We start from the raw sequence: 7,786 nt of genomic DNA on the forward strand, positions 1-7,786 counted from the left end.
CTGTAGCTGTAGCTGTTAGCTACAGCTACAGCTACAGCTACAGCTACAGCTACAGATACAGATACAACCACAACCACAGCCACAGCTACCTGTAGCTGTAGCTGTAGCTGTAGCTGTAACTGATATATAAGTCGTGGACGTGTGTCGGATCACGCATTCGGCAAACCTCGGACGTTTCCGCTCCTCTCCTTCTCTCTCGGTGCATGACAGTTAGGTGTAGGCACGGACTCGGCCGATGTGCCCCGAGTGATAACTCGTGAGACGTATCGTGGCGACACCTCGCGGTCCGTCGTTAAGGCCGCACAGTACACAGCTACGCGCACTGTCTACCTCACACGTCGCACACGCTAACACACAGCAACAGCGCCCTCTATAGTCGTCTCGTCGCAGGGAATAATTTATTAGATATCGCTTACATCCCCTTCCCCCCGCTAGATGTCGTTGCAACGCAGGACCCCGTGTATGCTTACTCGATTTCGTTTCGGTTCATGACACCGCCCCCATTATTAAATTATTTATTCAAACCGGCGCCGTCCCTCCCCCACACCGCCCACCCGTAAGATGAAGAAAAATTTAATATAATCTGATTTCGAAATAGTGGAAAACAAACCTTGTGAGATAAGTTATTCTCTGTTGCTTGTAGCGAACGGTGTAGAGGGCACGCTGGAGAGGTGTTGTCGCGAGGGTCAGGCACCGGACGCCAGAGGGCGCGCGTGCCGGGAGCGTGCCGAGGAGAGGCGGGCGGCGTTGCACAGCGACGAGTGCTACGTCGGCTTTCTCAACTGCTGCATGCACGCCTCCGAGCAGAGCCACGATGGTAAGCACACGCACGTTTTCTCTCGCACGCACTGCTACCGCGGCGCCATCTGGCGACAACTGGTGTCCGAAGGGGAGGAGAAAGCTTGTTGGGATTCTGGGGTGGCTTTATCTGCGTTTCGCTGTCTCGGTCGCTATTACACACACTGTCTGTATTTCTATCGCGTTCTCCGTCTTTTTCTCTCTATCACTCTGTGTCTTTCTCTTTTCTTTTTCTCGTTCTCTCTCGCTTTCTTTCTCTCTCTATCGCGCTCTCTCGCTCCCATTGTCGCTCCATTCCCCCCGCTCTCGAGTTTTTTCTCTCTTACCTATTCTCTCCCTCGTATTTTCTCCCTCTTTCTCTCGTTTGATCGTAAGATTCAATGAATTAAGTGACAGCATTACGGGGGACCGTGTCCTCCGTAAATGCCTCATTCGCCGCCTGTGATGCTACTACGCAGATGTCGTGAAGAAGGAGAGAGCAGGGGTCGAGGAATGGTGGTAGCGGTGCTACACGAAAGACGAGAAGAAGGAGGAGGAGGAGGAGAAAAATAAATAAAAATATAGAGAGAGAAAGAGAAGGAGAAGGGGAGAGAAAGCGTGACAGAGATGGCATACCCATATAGGCAGACAGGCAGACAGGCAGGCAGGCAGACAGGGAGGCTGGGAGGCAGGCAGACGGACAGCTAGGCAGACAGACAGGCAGGCAGGCAGACAGACGGACAGGCAGGCAAACAGGGAAGCAGGGAGGCAGGGAGGCATGGAGGCAGGCAGGCAGGCAGGCAGGCAGACAGGCAGACAGGCAGGCAGACAGACAGGGAGGCAGGGAGCAGGCAGGCGGATAGCTAGGCAGACAGGCAAGTAGGCAAGCAGACAGACGGTCAGGCAAGCAGACAGGAGACTGACAGACAGACAAACGACAGACAGACAGACAGACAGACAGACAGACAGACAGACAGACAGACAGACAGACAGACAGACAGACAGACATGGCGATAAGCGAGGCAGTACAATCTGACCTAGACCAGCTGGACTGGCTATCTACGTTGGAAGGGCGCGCGATAATAGAAGCTGGCCGAGCAGGCAGCGGGCAGTTTCAACGATTAAAATCTCTCATATACTGAACTCACCTCTACCAGCATGCCGAAAAATTTCATAATAAACAGTGGATAACACTGATTGGACCTAGCGAATGCGATGTCGCTATATCATTCACGGTAAGAACCCGGTTAGTAAACGAAAGACATATCTCGATCGCCGCGTATTTCGTTACTTGTTTATGATCACTGGCGCAGACACGGGTTGCTGTTCCGTCGGTAAGCACGTCGAACATCTGCGTAGCATGCTCTGGCTATGTGTCAGCGACTGCGGCCGTGATTTGTGCCGCGTCGAGTTAACGGCTAAACTAGAAATCGTATATTCTTAGTGCAAGCATGTAGCGAAACATCGTTCCGTCTCTCTCGCTCCATCTCTTCTCTCTCTCGTCGTCTCTCTCTCTTTCTCTTGCTCTCCTATCTACTTCTTTATTCCTTCGGTATCCCTCACGCCTCTCCCTCTCGTTCGCCTCTCCTTCTCAGCTCCTCTGTTTATATCTTTTTTTCTCCTCTCATCCTCTCACAGCCACGCTCTCTCTCTCTCTCACTCTCATTTCTCTCTCGCACGCTTTCTCTTATCCTCTCTCGAGCTCGTCTCCTCGCGTCTCTCTCTGTCTCTCCTCGTCACTCGCCTTCTCTCTACCTCTCTCGCTGTCCATCTCTATCTAGTAGCCATCTCACTGCACTTCTCTTCACTATGTCGCTTCCTAGCTCGCACCGTCTCTCCCCGTACTTTGCGCAGCGCGCGCCTTCCTCCGCACTCCAAAGCCTCATTCTCCTCGCCATCCCCTGCTCCTCCTCATATCCCAGCAGCGCGACCAACACGGGCAGGCGATCGTCTTGCCCACGGGGGCTCTAGTACTGCTGGCGGGGGAGGACGAACGCGCGCGCTTATCGGCGTGTCGCGCTCGGCAATAAAAAGCCAGGAAGCGCACCTCCAGGCGATAACACAGAGCGCCGCTGCGCTGCTGGCTGAAAGCTGTGCCGGCAGGCAGCCGGCTCCTCACCATCCTCCTACCGCGAACTACCATCGGCCAGCCTCCCAGCATCTTCACCTTTCCTCCACCACCCACTCCGTCCCAATCTCCCACCATCCTCCACCCGAATACCATCCCCAGCCTCCCAGCATCTTCCACCTTTCTCCACACCCCACTCCCGTCCCCCACCCCATTCCCAATCCCAGTTTGCTACCATACTCCAACTCCAACTCCCAATACAGGTTCCCTACCATCTTCCTCCTCGATTAACAGGCATGGCATCCCCTTACCCGAGACCCCATATTCCTACCTTCGTGCTCCCACTATCAGTTATTCTCAACTCCTAACCCTGCCCCCCCCCCACATTCTCCACCTCCACCCCAGTATTCCGTGTTATACGATAGCGCTGGATCACGCCGTCAGGAAAAGTGCATAGCGATGAATCCCTAGTTTTCCTAAGCTCCAGCTGTTGCTATGACTATATATGGAGTTCTATAGAGATCGAGCCACTATCGCTAGCGAGCCATCTTAGCCATAAATCCATGGTGAAAGATACGACATTACATTTCCACGTGTATCATGTTACGCTGTATCCCAGGGTGAGACATGCTACTCTGAATGCTAGGGTGAGACATGCTACCCTGAATGCTAGGGTGAGACATGCTACCCTGAATGCTAGGGTGAGACATGCTACCCTGAATGCTAGGGTGAGACATGCTACCCTGAATCCTAGGGTGAGACATGCTACCCTGAATGCTAGGGTGAGACATGCTACCCTGAATGCTAGGGTGAGACATGCTACCCTGAATGCTAGGGTGAGACATATTACCCTGCATCCCAGGTTGAGACAGGTTACCATGCATCCCAGGTTGAGACAGGTTACCCTGCTTCCCAGGTTGAGACAACGGTTACCCTGCACCCAAGTTGAAACATATGCCCTGCATCCCAGATTGAGACATGTCCAGAAATAACCCAAAGGTGAGACTGCTACCTCTGTATCCCAGGGTGAGACATGCTACCGCGAATCCAGGTTGAGACATATTACCCGCATCCCAGTTGAACAGTTACCCTGCACCCCAGGTTGAGAATGTACCCTGCATCCCGGTTGAGACAGTTACCCGGCACCCCAGGTTGAGACAGGTACCCTGCATCCCAGGTGAGACAGTTACCCTGCACCAAGGTTGCAGACCAGTACCCCTGCACCCAGGTAGACAGGTACATGCATCCAGTTGAGACAGGGTCGGCTGCTCCAGTGAGAACAGGTTACCATCATCCAAGTGAGACATGCTTACCATGCATCCCAGGTTAGACATGTTATTCCCGCATCCGCAGTTGAGACAGTACCCGTGCACCCCAGGCATGCAGAACAGGTACCCTGCAACCCCAGTAGACAGTTACCCTGCACCGCAGGTTAGACAGGTTACCGCTGCATCCCGAGGTGAGACAGACCGCTGCATCCCAGGTGAGAGCATATTAGCCTGCACCCCATCGGCTGAGACAGGTTACCTGCACCGCACAGGTTGAGACAGGTACCCTGACACCGCCAGGGTGAGACACGTACCCTGCATCCCAGGTGAGACAGGCTTACCGATGCTTCCCAGGACGACTATTATCCGCATCCGCAGGTTGAGACAGGTTACCTGCACCCAGGTTGAGACAGGTACCTGCATCCAGGTGAGCACAGGTACGCCTGCAACCCCAGTTGAGACAGGTAGCCCATGCTCCAAGGTCTGAGACCATATTACCCTGCATCCCGCAGTTGAGACAGGTTAACCATGCATCCAGTGAGACACGTACCCTGCATCCCAGGTTAGACATGTACCTGCACGCCAGGTTACAACAGGTTACCCTGCACCCAGTTGAGCAAGGTTACCTGTCACCCAGTTGAGACAGGTACCTGCACACCAGTTGAGACAGGTTACCAGCTCCAGGTTGAGACACATAACCCTGCATCCCAGGTGAACATTGTTACCGCCATCCCAGTGACACAGGTTACCCAGCGCAGTCCCAGGTGAGACATGTAGCTCATGCACCCAGGGTGAGACATATTGACATATAACCGCAGTAGACATTGACATATAGTCCCAGGGAACATGTGACAATATAAGCGCCCAAGGGGAACAGGTTGACCATATAACCCAGGGTGAGACCATCGTTGACAAATAAACCACGGGTGAGACAGGTACATATAACCCAGGTGGACATGTGACATATAACCCAGGGTAGACAATGTTGACCATACTAAGACCCGGGAGATCATGTTGACATAATACTCCAGGTGAGAACATGTGACATATAAGCCCAGGGTGAGACATGTGCCAGATAACACAGGGAGATAAGTTGAATATCACCCAGGGTGAGACATGTACCAATAACCAGGGTGAGAACATTTCACAATATCCCAGGGTGAAATGTTGAATATACACGCCAGTGTGAGACATGATTGCATTGACGGCGCAGGGTGAGACCGTGACATTGACCACAGGTGAGACATGGACATGTGACCCAGGTGAGCGTTTGACACTGTGACCCCGTGTGAGACATGTAACATGTGACCAGTGTGAGACATGTTGACATATAACCCAGGGTGAGACATGTTGACATGTGACCCAGTGTGAGGCAGGGTTCCCTACATCCTTGGCAGCATAGTTTAGTGTGAAGGTCGCTGATTCTCTGATGATAATTTAATAACAAACGCGGGCGTCATGTTACCTACAGATATGGACAAGCAAAAACTCATTTAGTACGGTTTACCGGTTGGCAATGAAAGAATACTCTAGCATGCGAAAAAACTATGCGACGTGAAAGCAAAGAGAACGCTTACTTTCGCTGACACGTATTAATAGATTTTACGAACTGCTTAAAGATGTGATATATTAGAATGATAAATACAGCCGGTGAGCGCTGTTGCACGAAGCCATTAAAGTTTTGTGCTGGATGGTTGGTACGTCTGTGTAAAAACACGCCACTATAACAGCTATTTCTAGCTGCTTCTGCATAGTATAACATTTAACCTTCACCAGCTCTGCGCCCCGCCAATTAACTGCAACGTTAACTAACTCGCTTTTCTAACTAAGCACGCGTACGTGTATCATCACAATACATGGACTAAAGCGCGAAAAAATGATAATTTCAACACTCGGTTGTTTTGCGACAAAACTTGATCAACGGTTCTAGTTTATTAGAAATTGGACGCACTGATGCGACAGGAAATAGAGCCACCGGAGTTGCGCTCGTGACAATTAAACTAACAAATGGCGAAATCTAATTAATCAACGGTAAATTACGGTAATTGTCCGGATATAAATTCGTCGCAGTGAATAATAAGTATAATGTCAATGAAAATAATAATAATAATAATAATAATAATAATAATAAAAAATATCGTCGGTTAAAATCAGCGTCAAACGACAAAATACGAGGTAAGGATTGTGAGTAATGAGCGAGATGAAGCAATTGAGTTCTTACTCTAGTTTCCATTAAGGTGCCTTGGCCGAATTCACGGTCCATCATCACCACATGCAGGGCAGTGGTCTCACTGTAGTATGTCAACTGTTGGTTTCATGCACGTTCTAATCGCATACTTAGGGCCACAGCCCTACCTAATATGGCGGTCATTCAGCACACCGCACTGGTTACAGCCCTACCTAATATGGCGGTCATTCACCACACTGCACTGGCCATAGACCTACTTAGTATAGCGGTCAATCAGCACACTGCACTGGTCACAGTCCTAACTAATATGGCGGACAATCAGCACACTGCACTGGCCACAGTCCTACCTAATATGGCGGACAATCAGCACACTGCACTGGCCACAGTCCTACCTAATATGGCGGTCAATCAGCATACTATACTGATGAGAACCGCGTCTAGTGGGAGGTTCGATGGTTCGATGGAGGGTTTGATAACACCGGGATAGCGATAATGATCCAGCAGTACATAATGCCTGCAATTAGACTGCACACTCACTGATGCACAACAATGCTGCCTATATCACCATACAGTGACGCATAGAGAGACGAGAGCGCGACACTACGCATAACTGTAGTTAGCTAGACAGTGGGATAACGCGTTAGTTAGTTATTTAATTATATGGTTAGTTTATTCAGTTCTGCGGTTAAATGATTTGTCAGTATTTCAGCTCAACTGCCTATACCGCGAGCTGAAGATTAGAGAAGGTTAATAATATGGCGTCCGGCTTCGTGACCACATCAAAATGTTCAATTATCATCGAGATCCATAGCTCTCCGGATATCACGTCATATCCATGTTGATGACCACTTTGATGTATTTGGGCAGAAGTTCAGAGAGAGAGATGTCCAATAATCTATCGTTAGATGCTTTCAGTAGTCAGTCACTGGTGCGCGCACAACTGAATTGCTGTCCGCATCTATCACGTGATACTGGCGTGATTACGGCTATCAGCTTTTTACCTGCTCTGCTAGGGTGCGCCACAGTCTTAGACTCCGGTCAGATATTGTGCGACGTATCGAGGTGTCTGCGACATTCACGAGCCAGCTAATGTCATGGGCAGTGAGGCGGTTGCAAGTTGCAGAAATGACTAATAGTCACATGCTGCAGCAGAGACTCGATTATAAGCAACAGCAGTGAATCGAAGCCAAGGTTGCATCTCGGAGATCTATAGCTCTCTCTCTCTCTCTCTCTCTCTCTCTCTCTCTCTCTCTCTCCTGCTCTCTGTCTCTCAGCGTCCATCGCGCGCGCACCTCAGCAGCAGTGTCGCCATCTACCGCTTCACGTCGAGACTAACGACGACCTTCAGCGAGCACCAGAATTGCATGCAGCAGCGTCCCTCGCCGCCGCCGCCGTCCCACGGCACGGCGCACGCGCTGATGTCGTCCGATATCCACGACACCGTACCGCCGCAGCCGCGCGCCAACTGCCGCGGTTCGCTCTGCT

Source organism: Priapulus caudatus, unplaced genomic scaffold (assembly GCF_000485595.1).
Source record: "Priapulus caudatus unplaced genomic scaffold, Priapulus_caudatus-5.0.1 Scaffold567, whole genome shotgun sequence".
NCBI lineage: Eukaryota > Metazoa > Priapulida > Priapulimorpha > Priapulimorphida > Priapulidae > Priapulus > Priapulus caudatus.